This window comes from Vulpes lagopus, chromosome 3 (assembly GCF_018345385.1).
Source record: "Vulpes lagopus strain Blue_001 chromosome 3, ASM1834538v1, whole genome shotgun sequence".
NCBI classification, from domain to species: Eukaryota; Metazoa; Chordata; class Mammalia; order Carnivora; family Canidae; genus Vulpes; species Vulpes lagopus.
The window spans coordinates 24,271,645-24,287,827 of NC_054826.1; positions in this window are offsets into that span (position 1 = coordinate 24,271,645).

Consider the following 16,183-nt stretch of genomic DNA (forward strand, 5'->3'; position numbering starts at 1 on the left):
ACATGAGCACAATTTAGGAATCTAGGTAACCACAATTTAGGAATCTAGGTAACCACCATAACCATCAACAGACCTCACAACAACGGAGAGATCAAAGTGAAAAGGTTTCAAGGAAGAGACAGGGAGTGATATACATAATAAAGATGGCAAAGGTGAGGAGTTAAATATTAAGTACAGGCTGTAAGATACCAGTGTCTCTTCACAACAGAACTATCCAATGTGTTCAATTGGCCAAAGAAAGACTGTAATTCATTCATTCATTCATTCATTGTTTTCCCAGAAAGTACAGAATGGACTCCTGAGTACAGAGTGCATAGTGGTTACTCTAATTAATTAGACTTTTTTCCCCTGAGATCTAGGCTTTGCATAATTTGACTATTCCCATCAATCTAACCTTATCTCCACTGTATCTCCATCCCAACACTCTGAATTCAGCCATTCTTTTTCTTACGTCCTTTTAGCCCTCCATGTCTGTCTATTCTCATGCTCCAAGTTTCTCTCCTTGCCTAGAAGGTCATTTTCTTCTGTCTTCCGATACTTATCCCCAATCTATACTTGCAAGCCCAAGTTAACCTCTGTCTCCTTCATGACCTTCCACACTGTAATCTCTGTTGTTTGAAGGTGTGCCATGAGGGTTTTTTTTTTTTCTTTCTGATCTCTCTAATATTTTGTGAAGACCCAGGAGGAAAAAATATCATTTTTTAAAGATTTTATTTATTTTAGAGAGAGCAAGAGAGCAAACATGAGTGGGGCAGGGGAGCAGTGTAGAGGAAGAGAATCTCAAGCAGATTCCCAGCTGAAAGCAGAGCCTGACTTGGGACTCAATCCCATGACCCTGGGATCATGACCTGAGCTGAAATCAAGAGTCAGGCACTCAACTGACTGAACCACCCAGATGCCCCAATAAAGTATCACTTATACTTTAAATATTTGCAAAGGTCAGCATATAGCAAGTACTTGATAAATAATTATTGAATAGACCAATTGAACTAAGATAATTGAATGTTGAGAGAAGAAAATGAGAAGTTTTGAAAAAGACTGGATATGTAGCCAAGAAAAATTCCATATTTTACTTAGTCATTCCTAGTTCTTTGTCCATACAGCACTCATATGTACTTCTCTCTAAAGTAATCTCACTAATATAACTATTCATTAGCATTGATGTCTCTTTATGACTTCTGAGGCTGAGGCCCAGGATGTATTCATCTGTCCCATTTGCCTTAGTCCCATGCCTGCTACAGAGGAGGCACTTAGTAAACCTTAGTAAATGAGCCAATTGCCCAGTGCAGATATGAATTAATGAACAAAAAAAGCGAGATCACATTTGGGCCTCTAGGCGGTACCTACACGGGCCTATCAGGGAAGTATGTCTTATGTTGAAAATACCCCTGTGGGCCCAGTAGAAACACATCATTGGACCAACGATTTTGGTGCTTTGGGGGAAGGAGGAGGCAGGCCTTCTACGTGAAGGCAATTGCACAAGGGTCCACATGAGAGTGGAAACAGAATGTGCGGTGGAAGAGAATCATTTTTCATTAATTGTATTCCCTTCCAGTGCTGGGAGCCATGTCTTATTTTGGCCCCCTCTCTCTGTTTACTCTGACTCTGCCTTTCTCATCTCTGCTTTCCTTATTATTTCCTTGTTCTCTACTCTCCCTCTTAAGCTCCATTGGTCCCAAAATGCAAACTGAGGGCAGACGGAGAAAAAGCCAAGAGACACTGTAGAGGCTGGGGTGCTGTATACAGTATGGATTTTCCCCAACTGAATGAATCAGGACTGAAAGTAGGGCATTTTCTAATAGGACAGACATAGTAAGCAACGTGATACATTTCAGTATTGAGTTCTATTTGAGTAGAACTCAAAAAAAAAAAAAAAGTAATTAAGTGTTCTCTAGGTTCTCTGCCAGCCACGGGGTGCCTCCAAGTCACCTTAATCCCCGCCCATCAGGAGTGTACAGTCTGTGCCCCGTGTCCTTATTAATCTGGATGATGATGATGATGATGATGATGATGATGAATACTCTGCACAATACATTGTTCTCACTTAATACAATGATCTTTGAGGTCGATGCTGTTATTACCCCCATTCTACATATTAGAATATTGAGGTAGAAGAACACGGGATTCGGTCATGGTCACAAATTCATTGAATGGTGGAATCATCCAACTTGACTTCACATTCTTAACTGCCCTGTGATTTTGGATCCCTCCCTCTGATCAGCACAAGGCCAACCACAGAATCAACATGCCAAAATATTTGCTGAACAGAATCACTTTTATGCAGTGTTTATGAAGAGTTTTTACCTGGGCCTTTAGAACTAATTTTGGCATTTATGATGGCCCAGGAAAAGACCTTGGCCAGTGAGAGGACCTTAGAGGAATGAGAAGAACAGCTGCTCATAGAAATGCTACTCACAACACTTAGAGAGTTTTGCCAACAAGTTCAGCAGAATTCTGGAAATGTCTGCTCCAGAAGGGCTTGAGATCAATTCCGGTGCCCTATGCTGTGCCCAGGCTTCAGAAGGCAAATTGAATGCTCCACTCACAGAATGTTGAATACAGCAGCTGTAAAAGGGGCTGTAGGGACAGGCAACGCTCTGTGAAATACAGCAGAATGAAACCCAGAAATTGTCACAGCAGCTCACATTGCCCGGGGTACAGTGACCTTGATAATCTTCTGGACTATGAAACCTTGGAAGAGTATCAGATTTATGAGGCCCAAAGCAAAACACCACAGAAAACATAACCTGCATATAGGACCCATAAGCTACCCATGCGGGAAGTGGAAGCTACGCTCTTTATTTGGTATCAAGAGATGAAGCCTTCCAAAGTATTTTCTTGCGGAGCAGTTTGTCAGAGATGTAAAGGGAACCATGAGATCATAAAGATTATATATCTTTATGATTTTTTATTCTTCAGTGAAGGCATCCAAGATGCATGTTGGCCACGTAGTAGGTGCAATCCCTATGCCAGGAGTTAAAGATACAGAAGTGACATAGAATGAAATGCCCACGTACTCATGAGGGTAGGAGAAAATTTAAAAGATTTATTAACTGCTGTGCTAATCCTGGGCATTTTTGCCCTCAGATCCATCCTGCACCCTTCCACTGCTCTGCTCTGTGTCACAGTGGGAGCCAAACCTACTGTATTTCTCATGCTCCTGCTCTAGATGGCTTCCAGATGGACTTGTCAATGGGAAGCACTAGCAGGAGACTGAGGAACAGAAGGGAGAAGACAGGAATTTCTCCCTCCATTTGTTCCTCTGTTGGCCTCTCTAGCAGAAGCTGCTGTTCCTCTCTGCCTCCCGCCAGCTCCTGCGGGGCATGGTTCTGGGTTCTGAAAGATGATCTCCACCCCTGGGCTCTTGTAGGTTCTCTTCCTCTGTTAGCTTGTCCAGTCCCAGAATGCCCCCTTCCCGGTGCTGTTAACTTAGGGACTGCTTCCCCTTACCCTGTTTGATTTTCATCTTCTCTTACCAATACCTTGAATTAAACCTCCTCTGTTGTAAATTCCTCAATAGTGCTTTCATTTGGAGACCCTGACTTCTACAACTGCTATCTTCCCTGTGCTCAGAGCAGGGCCTCATACATATTTATTGCTGAGTCTCTGTTAAATGAACAAATTTGTGGGGGGCAGCAGGTGTCCAGACAATTATACTACGTACTTTATATGATTAAATGGACACGCATGGGAATGCAAAAAGAAGTGCTTGGTGAGTTTTTTGAGAGTTTAGGGAAACTGAGTTTTGAAGGAGGCATTTTCAGGTGGACAGTAGGGAACATGCTTTCCAAGAGTCAGAAGCCGTGTGAATAGAGACAAAGACACAGGAAGGAGAAGGAAATAAGCGCTCAGGGACCTACCGAGGATTTCTTCTCAGGTGAGAGATAAATCTACTGTTTGTGAGTTGTGCAGATCAAATTACAAGATGACCAGATCTAGACTACAAAAGGCCTCATGCCCAAACTAAAGAGTTTGGAGTTACCCTGCAAAGTCATTGAACAGTCACAAGCAACTATAAGAACACCCCTGGCATTTTGATATCTCTGAATTTTGATATCCCATTTCTGAAACAAAGCAAGCATTTAAGATTACTTCATTTTTACCTTTTTTCTGTTTGTCCGTTGTTTATTTTTCTCACAAAGAGCAACAGTTGCCGAAATATTTTGTCTAGTTAAAAAGGATTTTCAACAGCAGTGGCTGCTTCGGTGTGAAGAGGCGTCCGTGAATACTGATGAGCGAAGAACCGCAGGTGTACGCTGCTCCCTGGGAATAAACAGCAACCACCTTTCGTTGTTTTTAACCACTGGCGGGTCACCTTACAGTGTCAGAGGTGTCCTCCTTCGCTGGCTGCCAGATGGCCGCGATGTGCCAATTGCCTAAAACGCCACAAAAAATGTCATTCATCTAGGATTACTCAGAAATGAGAAAAGAAGGCTGTGGAGTATCAGAACTGTGTTTTTACAACCATGCTGATCTGGAGCCTTTGCTAAGTATGCTCACATGTAGGCATAATCCCAAAGGCCGAAAGCAGCATCCGAGCCCAGTCCTGTGAAGGAAGAGAAAGGCCAATCTTCTTCTTCTTCTTCTTCTTTTTTTTTAAAGATTTTATTTATTTTTTTGTGAGAGATCCAGAGAGAGAAAGAGACACAAGCAGAGGGAGAAGCAGGCTCCCTGCGGGGATCCCCATGCAGGACTCGATCCCAGGACCCCGGGTTCACGACCTGAGTCAAAAGCAGACTGTCAACCACTGGGCACCCCCAGGCGCCCCGAGGAAAGGCCAGTCTTGACCACTCCAATCTCCGAAGCACATAGATTCTGACTGCCTCCAGCTTCGAAAGGATTTTTACAATGATTTATGGTCTCCTTACTCCTTGGATTTTAGGTATCATTGGAGTCACTGCTGAGGTGGAGACCTTATGGAAATCCAAAGCCTGACTGAAGATCTGTGTAGATGGCTCCCACGGACAGGTCACCCTCACCTCCCGGGTGCTGACTTGTGCTGTTTCTGTGTCATAGGTGTTGACAGAGACAGAGCTCGGCTGCTCCCTCACTTTGCACACACACTGGGCAGGACTGCATCGCATCACGAGTGAGTTCTCGCTCCGCATTAACAAGTCGGTTCAGCTCTCTCAGCCCTCTTGCCTCCGAGTTTCCCACTGGTTCTTCCCCAGCCCACTCCCCACTCGCCCCCCCCCCATCCCCAGCCACTACACCTCAGCTTCCTCACCAGGATCCTAAACAAGGAATTTATATGATAAATGTTCCAACTCCATAAAGGATCACCCTTTTATTTTAGCTTACCCACCAACACTCAACACTAATGAGGAAGAAACTTCTTGAAGTTAAGCCAGCATAAGGGATCAGTGAAGGTGATCTTATCATTGAGGCTATTGCTATGGTTTAAAGGCCATAAGGTCCTGGCTCCCTCAAGAAGCTGATAAAAATGCTGGACTTGCACTATCGCAAGATGTGGTGGAAGTCTGGGTTCACCACTCAGCCTCTGTAGGCCTCTGGGCGAGTGGACCCCTACTTACTATTTATTGGATGCAAGTGGAAGTTGTGACTCCCCACCAGGCCCTGCCAATGTCTGGTTAGCAGGAGTCGAGTGCCCTGTAACTGTTCCCTACCTGACCTCCACTAAAACCACAGAAGGAGGTCATCCTCATTCCCCCTGGACAATGATGAAACCACTAGGCCTTTGCGGGTGTAGATAGAGGGGAGCCAATCATGTTTTCTTATCGGTTGGTTGGTTTTGTGTGAGTGTTGTCTTTTTTTGTGGTGCTTGGGTATAATAGAGTGATTATTTCTAAAACTTCTCTTTGCTAGGCTGCCCCTTGCCTTGTCCTTTGGTTAGAGACTTTAGTCTGATTAGAGGTTAGAGTTTAGTTTCCTTTGGTTAGAGGCTTTTGCTGAGGCGTTGTTTGTTTGTGTCTTTTGGATACCTGGGTTGGTGGCTTCTTCCGGTCCAAGTCTAAGATACATGAGGAAAACAGCCCCGGAGAACTCACCACTGTTTGCCCCTTGAATCCCCAGGTCTTCAGCCAGGCTTGTCGCCTTCTCTTATGTTTGTTTTATACAGAATGCCAATGTTTGTAGTAGTACTTAGTGGAGGAAATAGGGAAAATGTGTCTACTCCATCTCCTGGGAAGTAAAGTCCACTTCCCCAGTTTTTGTGAGGTTTTTGTATTTCTTCTTTCGTGAATTTCCTGTTTATGACTTTTACATATTCAACTATTGAATCATCGTTGCTATTTTTATTTCATTGCCTGTTGTCAGTTTAAAATTAACACTGTTGTGGCGCTGGGTGGCTCAGTTGGTTAAGCGTCTGTCTTCAGCTCAGGTCATGATCTCAGGGTCCTGGGATTGAGCCCCACGTTGGGCTCCCTGCTCAGTGGGGAGTCCGCTTCTCCCTCTGCCTCTGCCCCTTCCCCTGCTCATGCTCTGTCTCCTCTCAAGTAAATTTAAAAAAAAAAAAAAAACCTTCAAAAATAAATAAATAAAATTAACAATGTCATGCTGGTTGCAAATATTTTACCAGGTCTTTAAGGGACTTGATTTTGTTCCTAATGTTGATGTATAGAAATTTTAATATTTAGATAATAAAATTCCTACAGTACTTTTCCATATGAAGTTTTTACAAAGTCTTTCTCTATCCAAATATTAACCATTTGTAGATATTTGTGGATAAATATTCATAGATTTGTTTTTAATTTGCAAAACTTTTAGTTTTGCACTCTTTCATCCACCTTAAATTAATATTGTTTTATAGTGTGAGCAGAGAGATTCTTTGAACTATGGTTTCAGGAGAGGAATTCGTGACTATGTTGGAGACTTGAAAATGTTCTCTAATATCCTGAATTCCAGTACAAAATTTTGCTGCAATAACTACAGACAGTATCATTTATTTACTGAATGGATTAACAGTATCAGTCCTTCTATTTTTTTGTAAATTTGTAAGATTTTATTTATTTATTCATGAAGACACACACACACACACAGAGGCAGTGATACAGACAGAGGGAGAAGCAGGCTCCATGCAGGGAGCCCAATGTGGAACTAGATCCCGGACTCCAGGATCATGCCCTGGGCCGAAGGCAGGCGTTCAACTGCTGAGCCATCCAGGGATCCCCAGGTATCAGTCCTTCTAGACAATGTATTTGCATACACCTCAGTTCATGCTAAGGATGATGGGAAGAGAACTGTATCAGAGCTGTCACTGCCCGAGAAGTGGTCATGCTGAAACTCTGTGTGGATGAGGATGGATGCCTTGAGCTGGACTGTCAGAGGATACTGGTTGTGCCATCTTGTTGAGTCTCCTGATATCCCACACACCATTCCAAGCTCAGCAATAAGAAATGACCTCTACTGAAGTATTAACCAAGTGATTTACTTCAAGCATCTTGATTCAAGACTCAGGACATTTTGAAAGATGAACAAGTGTGCACTGTGTCTCCTTCATTTTCCTTCCCAGGTGTTAAGTCTTTGTTAAGAACTCTAGGGCTAAACCAAGGTCATTTCTTGCTACTCTTTTGGAGGCTGGAGGTGTTTGTAATCATCTCTCAGAATACAGATGGGCCAGTGGAGTGTTGCCATCTTGAGACATGAGGAAAGGATTCTGCAGTAGTGGACCCACCACTGAAAACACATCCCTCAATGCTGCCTTTGTCTTTTTTTTTTTTTTTGTCTTTGCTTCTAAGTCTTCGCCAAAACCATACACTGGGTAAAACAGTAACTTTTCTCTGCTTAATGCATCAAATTAAGGATAAAGAACTCATAATTCCTTATTAACATGGGTAACTCAGAGTCAGAAAAAGGAATCTCATTGCTGAAGTGAGAAAAAATTGGTGCTACTATTAAACATGGCAACTATAAAGGCTTCATAGAAGCATGGGTGGCATTTCTGGGTTACATTAAGAGAAAAAAAAAAGTAAAATGAGAAATATATAATCTGCTTGCCATATTAGGAAATAAATACAAATTATGGTGGTAATAACTTTCAGGTGGTTTTTCTCTTGTTTTTCTTCACCATCTGTAATGTTGCATATTTATGAGAGAGCCTAAATTATATCATAATTTTTATTAATAAAGGAAGGGTAATTATATAGAGAATATATAGAAGCAAGAGTTACCTTGGTATACTTTGTTGCTCGTTCCCTGGAGTTACGGACAGAATGACTTTGGATGAAGGTTTGCGTAGGCTCCTTCTACAGAAATAAAATATTGGTTTATTGAACATTGCCTCATCACTGTCTATTTTTATTGCTACACAACCCAAGGGTGGATTAAAAATAACTCAAATGCTATAGTACTTTCTAAATTTCTGTGCTATTTTATAAGCAATGCCCCATTAGAAGAGAGTGCAAGATAAAGAGTGCTACTTCCCAAGGTAGCCCTTTTGATATTCTCCGAGCTTTGTGAGGGATGCTTAAAACCAATGAAACCAGTAAATAGCAGCAGAATAGGTTTGTTTCCTTGGAGTTTCCTTGGAGTGTGTTTTGCAAAGAGGCCCTTTGCCAGGAAGCCCAGGCCACAGTATTTTTTAAAGCCAACTAGAGCCTTCTGCCATGCCAAGAATTACTTGGGAAAAAAAACCCGCCAGCAGCATTCCATTCTCCAGAAGGCAGATCTTGGTGCAGACTTGAGGCAAAAGTGTGTGTGTCAATCAAGGCCAAGTGGGTTCCATGCTTCACAATAAAAACAGCAAAGTCCAGGAATTATTGCAAGCTGGGAACAGAAACATAAATAGTGACAAGACAAAAAAATCAATACTTCATAAGTAATGCATGAAAAATAAAAGAGAATACAGGTATGGATCCAAACACACATGCACACACACACACACACACACACACACACTCAAGGGAAGGGTGCTGTTAAATGCATTTGGCAAAAAGAAGAGATAAGCTCTCTGGAGCCAGAGGAGGGACAAATAATGTATAAAAAGAAAACAGAATGGGAAATAGAGAGAAATTAGGTCCAAAGCAGCTCCTCATTATGACCAATGTTTCTGGATAGAGAACATTAATCAATTGTCTCTGAAAAACAACTAATGTTCTCAAATTTTTCAAAGAGTCCCACGGAGAATATGTGCTGGAGAGAATCTCAGTTGAGAGAGCTATATATTTGTTTTATATTTCTCAAGCAAATGTCTTTATTTGTTCTCAGTCTTGATTAAGGATGCTAATCAAGTTCTGTAAAAACTTGTGACTCTCAGTGTGCAAACAAACCTGTCACTAAACCAACACCCAGAGAATACCAGATGACTCGAGAAGAAAGGGAAGTCAGATCTCAGAAGGAAACTCTTTACAGCCTGTGCTTATTCTCCATGCTCCCGGGTTATCATCATCACAGGTCACAGTTGAAGTAAGAAGGCTCAGAGACTTGCCTGGTCCCCAGTTAGAACAAGTCAGCTTGGAATTAGAGGCCAAATTCTCTGCTCGCTGTTCTCCACGTTTTAATATATTTATACTCAGTTGCTTAACCCCCCCCCCCCCGCGCCCCCCCCCCCCAGAAAAACCACTCCGGTGCCACTGCTCTGGGCACTGCTCGGGAGGGAGACAGTCCTCTGGTGGTGATCAGTGGGCACCACTGACAGAACACAGCAAATTCTCACCTCTGTGTTGTGTCAGCTTCCACTGAGGTCATTCTTGCTCTGTAGCTAGTCCTTTCATCTATGTTCCCTGATGGGTCATTTACATGGCAAACCCAGTGCCTCCTGTTAAAAATATGCACACAAATTTTTCCAGTAAAACTACGCTATGTATTTGAGCTTAGAAAAATGAAAAGGGTAATGTAAATTTTCCAGACTAGTATTTCTCTAGGACACATTTACCTAACTTGTTTTCTTTTTTTTTTTTTTCCTGCTTGCCTCACTGTTTTCCATTTACACTAATCCCTAAATGCCAGCAGCATTCTGGTGTATGTCACTGTTCACCTGACACGTTCCTCTGGTGGGGACATTCTGTTGGCATGCACTTGCAATATTCCACTGTTAGTGTCTCCATCAGATTCTGCAAATGTTAGTGTTGTATCTGTTACAATAACATTCAAATTATAAAAATAAATATTGGAGACTTGAAGCTTCAAAAGTAATCATAGAGATACTTCTCCTATAACCTTTCAACTTTAAAAGTATTCACATTTTTGTTGACTGAAGTGGGTTTTACAAAGAAGGTAGAAGCAAGAGAAACAATTGTATTTAAAGTTTTTATTTATATGCAGTGTTTTCCACTCCTACTTTTTTCTTCCTTTATTTTTATTTCCCTTAAGATATTATTTGTAGTATATTGAAAATGTATTATTTGCAGTGCATTGAAAAGTTGAAAAGTATGTATGATTTCACAAGATTGATTTTTCTTCTTATCTAGGATTCTACAAGTTGAATTTCTAATACAGTGTCATTCCTTATATTTATCATTTCTAGTCATTAGCTCAGAAAAAAATACGGCTACCTTTCTGATTTAAAGATGCATTAGGGGGGCACCTGGGTGGCTCAGTCAGTTGAGCATCCAACTCTTGGTTTCAGCACAGGTCATGATCTCAGGGTCGTGGGATCCAGCTCTGAGTCAGGCTCTGCATTCAGTGTGGAGTCTGCTTGTCTCTCTTCCTCTGCTCCTCTCCTGCTTATGCTCTCTCTCGCTCAAATAAATAAGTACAATCTTTTTTTAAAAAATGCTTTATGGTTGTTTTCTTGAGCAGAGTGGGACTTTGGAAAGTAGTCTTTTCACAAAACATAAAAACATCCTGAGGCTAACTCCACCGTGAGTGTGTGTGTGTGTGTGTGTGTGTGTGTGTGTAGGTGGGTGTAGAGATGAGTTCAGCATTCCTGGGCTGAGTTGTTCACAGCCTGTGCCCCTGCACAGGCATTTCTAGATTATTGTGTGGGCACATGTCTTAACATAGCTTTGAGAGTGTGGATGTGGCGAGCGCACAAAGGAAACATTAAGAGAATGGTGACAAGTGGATGGGCTCAGCATACGTCTCATTTTTGAAAGAAAAGAGAATGATAGAAAGTATTGTGTTCGGTCTATAGGGTCCTCAGGGACAGACTCCTAGGTCGCTCTAAATTCAATTTTAATTTTATTGAATTTTTGAATTTTATGGAATTTTACATGCCTGACACAGAACACATGAAAACGATTACACATTATTACAAAAACCTTTAAAAATTTATTTGCTCCATGGATAAAATAGACTTCTTACAATATTATATCTGCTTACAGTAATTCCACATTGGAATATAGAAATAGAGCTTATTCTAGTGAATACGGGACAGGCAAGGCTAGGCAGAGAGAGAGGTAGGGGCTGCATGACTAAGCTCATGTAGGGGGTTATGTAACCAGACTTACAGAAATCTCAGATATGAAGAAATGTTATAGAGGAGATATTAACCAGAGAGAAGGAACATAACAAATGGACTGTGTTGCTCCAACTATAGACAGGATATTCTCATGATATTTACAAATCCACCATGTTGGTTCTAAATATTTACAGATCCACCAATTTTGTCTACATGTAATTGATAAGATATTTACCAAGTTCCCTGGTCAATTTTCTATAAAAAGCTCTCAGTGGCAACTCACTTGGGACCCCTCTCACACTAGAGAGCTCCTTTTCTTTCCTTTCAGTTCTCACCTTCACCTGATAAAGTTTCACTTCACTTCACCCTCTTAGTCTGGGAGATTTATTCTTCTACTCTGTGAGACAAGAACTCTGCAACCCTGCAACACTAGGAAACCAAGAAGTTCAAAGAATATGAAATCTTTCAGTAAGATGTACTGCTAGTTTTACTTTCTTGTGGTAACGACCTTATCTTGAACCTTGCAAGTAGGGTGGCAGGGGCAAACTCTATCGCTTTGCCCTAGTTTGCACTTATTCAGTTGAAATGATATTAATCTACTATATCTACTCCTTGCTCTCTTTACACAGCCTGAATAAATGGACCAAACATATATCCCCCCCTTCTTAGTAAAGATCACTTGGGCCACCTGCAGTTTCAAACACCATTTTGGTTTTTGTTGTTGTAGGCTTTGATTCATGCTTCACCTCAGTTTCCAGGTAGAGGTTTCACTGCATGAAATATCAACAGAGAAGACCCTTTAGGTCCCAGAGATCCTTTTGTGGGCTCTGTTCGGTTAAAACTATTCTCATAATAATACCAAGACATCATTTCTCTTTAATACTTTCATGCCCTTATATGTCTACCATGGCATTACTCAGTGCCTACACCACGTGTGATGTCATAACAGCTTTAAAGCAGGAGCAAGTATGGCAATCCAACCATCTTCTATAGAGCCAAACATTCAAGAGGTTTGAAAATAAATAAAGCAATGCCATTTTCACTAATTATTTTTTTACTTGGAAAACATAGTTATTTTTCTTAAAAATATGTTAGCCATGTTTTATGTAATGGTTAACAAGATTTTAAGTAAATGACTGAATTGATATTTTAACATTTCTCAGTTTTATTCATTTTTACAAGACATAAAGCCCACGTGAATTAAAGGTTTTTGGGGTCTTCAGTCATGTTGAATGTGTTGAAGTGAAACCAAGTGTTTGAGAACTGCTGTTCTAAGTTTCTTCTACACCCCTTTAATCTCTGTAAATAACCTTCGGGTGGCTGAAACTTGTTTACCAAGTACACATCACATTTTTCTTTCCTATTTCACCCACAGACCTTGTCTTTCTCCCTGCACCCAGCCCAGGCTCCCCAGGTATGTGAAACATACCCACAGAAGTAACCAACTCAATTGTGTCACCAGGAAATAAGAAACCAGAAGAAAATGAAGAAAAAGGGATAGTGTAATTAAAAAAAAAAAAAAAAGCACAGGGTATAGTCAATAGGTAAGAGTTCTAGTCCTCCTACCAGGAGAGGATGTTAACATTCTTTGTCTGTAAAATGAAAGAGGAGATTAGTTCTTTTCAAAATGCATTCCACAGACCTTATGGTTCTGAAGATGTGACAATGTTTCCAAGTGGGGAGACTCATGGGGAGACTTCCTCCTCCTCTGTTTCCTCCACGGTAGAGCCATTTCTAGAATGTCTTACATAGCAGGATTTGGGATAAGACTTCATCTGCTAAGAGATATTTTGCACTAAAAAAGTTTGGAAACCACTGGCTTAGATGATTTCTGTGAGCCCTTGCAACCCTAACTTGAGAGAAAAGCAGTGGGCTTCCCATAGAATATGTGTCTACCTTGACTAGGATGATGCAGTTTTATTATTTATTCTAAACTTATGAGTTGAGATTAGAGTGAACTTGAGATGACAACTATGCATGGGTCCTAAGTGAAGAAGTTGTGGAGAGAATTTTCCTGTGCTCTACTGGTGATCTGTGTTGCTTTGACACATGAACACAATCCTCCAACTGGATTCTTGCTCCAACACTTGACTAGCTCCTCCTGAGTGGTGCCACTAACTTCACAGAAGCAATTTTACTTTGAGTTGATAGAACATGATTGAGTAGAAAATCTGAGAACTTGTGAGGAGTTTCTTTACATCTGGAGTTCATGGAACATTTGCTTTGCTGTTGAGGTGAGGAGAGGAGGAAAAAAAAAGAAGAAGAAGAAGAACTGTACGACCTAATAACTGTTGAAATGAAGTAAATTTTAGAGCAATAAAAAATTAGGCCAATAAAATAGTTCAATGAAATAGCCTTTTTTAATATTTGGAAGGCTTTCTCATATGCTATCTCAGTTTTCATTTCCTCAATAAAATCTTTAGACAAGATACCATCTGCATTGCCAATATAAATATTGAGGCATAGAGCTGTGGGAGAACTTGTGTGAGGTCACTAACAAGAGGCACGATAAAGAAGACAGAGCTACACTATAAGGATTTTGGCCCATCCCCTGACTTGTTTGTTTTATGTTCAGGAGAATGGGTTTCCTCTGTATTACCAGCCTTACCAATGCTAGGAAGTGGCTGAGGACTATATTTTTACAACATGAAGTATTTCCTGAAGGAGTTATTTTCTTGGGCAGACAGAGCACTTGTTTTCATCTCTGCTCACTCTCCACCCCCAAAATCCAGCTCTCTCTTTTTTTGTCAATAAGCATATTATAATTTTAAGTGAAATAATTTCAAATCATCTATAATTGCCATTTACACAAAACAAAGGATGTGCTTTTTCATGTCCATAATTTTATAATACAATTTTTAATTTTTAAAAAAGATTTTATTTATTTATTTATTTATTTATTTATTTATTTATTTATGAGAGAGAGAGAGTGCATGAGCAGGGGGAAGCTGCAGAGGGAGAAGCCCATGTGGGGCTCAATCCCAGGACCCTGGTACCATGACCTGAGCCAAGGGCAGAGGCTTAACCTACTGAGCCACCCAGGCGCCCCTTGTTTTATGATTTTAAAGTACTTTAAAAAGCTCTTGCACTGCAAATGCTTACAGTTTAAAAAGGAAAGAAATGCATGATCCTACTGTCTTGGTTTTCCCATGAGACATTCCATGCTGATTGCGAGTCCAGATAAAATAGGGTTTGAATTCAATTTCTCTAGAATTTGAAGAGTTGCTGTTTAAACTCCTGTTCTCTGAGATCTTTCAAAAAATGGTAACACCCTTGCTAAAAACAAAATCACAAGATTTAAAAATCTTTAATGGAAAACAGTTTTCAAGTGAATTTGAGATTTTTCTCATCAATCATAGCTATGTCACTTTCCAAATGTGTTTTTTCAATATAGCTCTCTATAAATGTATGCCATTCTCTAGTTTGATTTTCCTCTCACGTAATGAGGGCTTGATGTTTCACCTGGATCAAGGAAAAAAAAACTTGAAAGAGAAATGACATAAAATTCAGATTCTACACCATTTGCTGTTCCACAGAATCTATGAAGGTTAGTAATTTCCTGCAATTATTAATGACCTTAATGTGATCACTTGATGAAAGACATGCTATCTTAGTCAGTGATTTTTTTGGTTCTTCTGGAAGATTTTTTGTTGTTGTTGTTTCTTTGGACCAGTTCTCTGGTGAACTAAATTAGTTAATTTATGTCTGCTATTTCAGTCATAAGTTACATATAATTCATTTTTGTGTGCTTATCTGGGAACAATCCATTATTGACTTAGTTTGGAGTAGACATAATGTACCAATCTTAGTCATCAGAAATATGTCCTACTTAGAGAAATTTTCCACTCACTTTATTTCTCAAAAGCACAGACCACTTTGAAAAGTCCTTATCTACAAACAACAGAGAGGAGTGGTTTCACACTCTAAGAATTCATCATAAGTCACTGGAGAATTTGACATATCCTTATGCTTCTAACTTATTTGCCTGAAGTAAATTTCAGCACAAACCCTTAAATGATTAAATGAAATTCATCCAACCATTTTCTTACATAGTTTGAAGATTTGTAACACGACGGATGGTTATATTTTGGGAAGAAGAAATATGGCCTCAATGGCTGATTTGACACCAAACAAAACAACCAAGTCTTAAGTTTTTCAAATGCTTGAAGTCTTTTGGATTTAGAATGGATATGAGTTTTTGCTTTCCTGCTCCAGTTTTATCTTAATGTCTTATTTTTATTTTCTCTTTTCATCCCTCCTCCCCTACCACATAATCTCTATCTTCCTTTGGTCAGTTTGCTTCTGTATGTCATGTACAACATTTCTGTAGGAGACCTCAGACTTTTTGGAACAGGGCATTATGCCTTCTTTCCACATTGCTCTTCTTCCTCATTATTCTAAGAAAATATAAGCTAAAAACGAAAAGTTGAAATTTATCTAACAAAATATTTGGAAAGACTGTCTGTACTCTATCAAAAGGACATTGTAACTCTTTGTGGGAAAAAGAAATGCAAGAGAAGTATCTCTTTCTTTATAGAAGTAGAGTTTTAAATAAGACTTTTGATTTCTTGTTCCCTTAGTTTGCTAGGGCTACCATAACAAAATACCACAGATTGGCTGGTTTAAACAATAGAAATTTATTTTCTTACTGTTCTAGAGAATAGACATCTGAGTCTAAGATGTAAGGAGGTTTGATTTCTTCTGAGAATTTCTTGGTTGGCTTGCAGATGGTCTTCTCACCATGTTCTTACATGGTCTCTCCTCTGGCTGTGTGTACCCCTATTGTTTCTCTCTGTGTCCAAATTTCAACTTCTTACAAGCCATGTTGGATTAAGGCTCACCCTAACAGCTTCGTTTTAACCTGATCACTTAATTATAAGACCT